Source organism: Microtus ochrogaster, linkage group LG8 (genome assembly GCF_000317375.1).
Source record: "Microtus ochrogaster isolate Prairie Vole_2 linkage group LG8, MicOch1.0, whole genome shotgun sequence".
NCBI lineage: Eukaryota > Metazoa > Chordata > Mammalia > Rodentia > Cricetidae > Microtus > Microtus ochrogaster.
This window is the reverse complement of record NC_022033.1, coordinates 20,708,204-20,709,024: the sequence shown is the minus strand read 5'-3', so window position 1 is coordinate 20,709,024 and position 821 is coordinate 20,708,204.

Genomic DNA, 821 nt, shown 5'->3' with positions numbered 1-821 from the left:
TAAAAGGAGTGGGCGTGGCTAGGGCAGGGACCAAAAGAATAACAAAAGGTTTCTGGGTGGAGACCTTGGTGGGCAGCCCCAGGCCCGTTACAAAGCCCGGGAAGTAGCACCAAGTCTGTCCTGCAGGTGCTGGCAGGGGTGGGGTTAATTCAGGGCCTGGAAGTGGAGCCAGAAGGTATTAGAGCGAGAACAAGGCACAGATGGAAGGAGGCAGAGGAAACAAAGGAGAAATACAGAGAGACAGGGGCACAAGTGGGACCTCAAGTGTGCAATGAGGGATGAAAAAAGAGAATAAGCTTGGAGGAAGATCCTAAAAGGGAGGTGCCCTGGGGGGGCAGGGTGAAAGGGGGAGCTGCACCTGAGGGGTGAGCCTGGAAAGATCTGTGACTCCCTAGGGCATGGTTTGGCAGCCAGGGCGATTCTGTGCTCTAACCCACCGGCTAATGGGGGCTAGCGAAAGCTGTGGTGTGAGAGTGTAACCCCCCTGACCACGGTGGAGCTTGAGAACTGGGCCTTAGGCAGCAGGTGAAGAACGGTTGTGTGGTGGACTGGGTGCTAGTCAGGGAGGGAGGAAGGGGCTGTTGTGCTTAGGTGTGGCTCCTCCTAGGTGCTCAGGGGATCGAGAACAGATGAGAGAAATCATGGAGGCCTGTGGGTAATGACGGTGAAGGAGGAGGGCTGGTCAGAAAGATTGGGATCACCAGTGCTTCCAGCAACACAGGTCCGCAGCTTCTAGCTGTGCTGTGGCTGTCCTCTGCTGGGCTCCAGCTTCTAGCTGTGCTGTGGCTGTCCTCTGCTGGGCTCCAGCTTCTAGCTGTGCT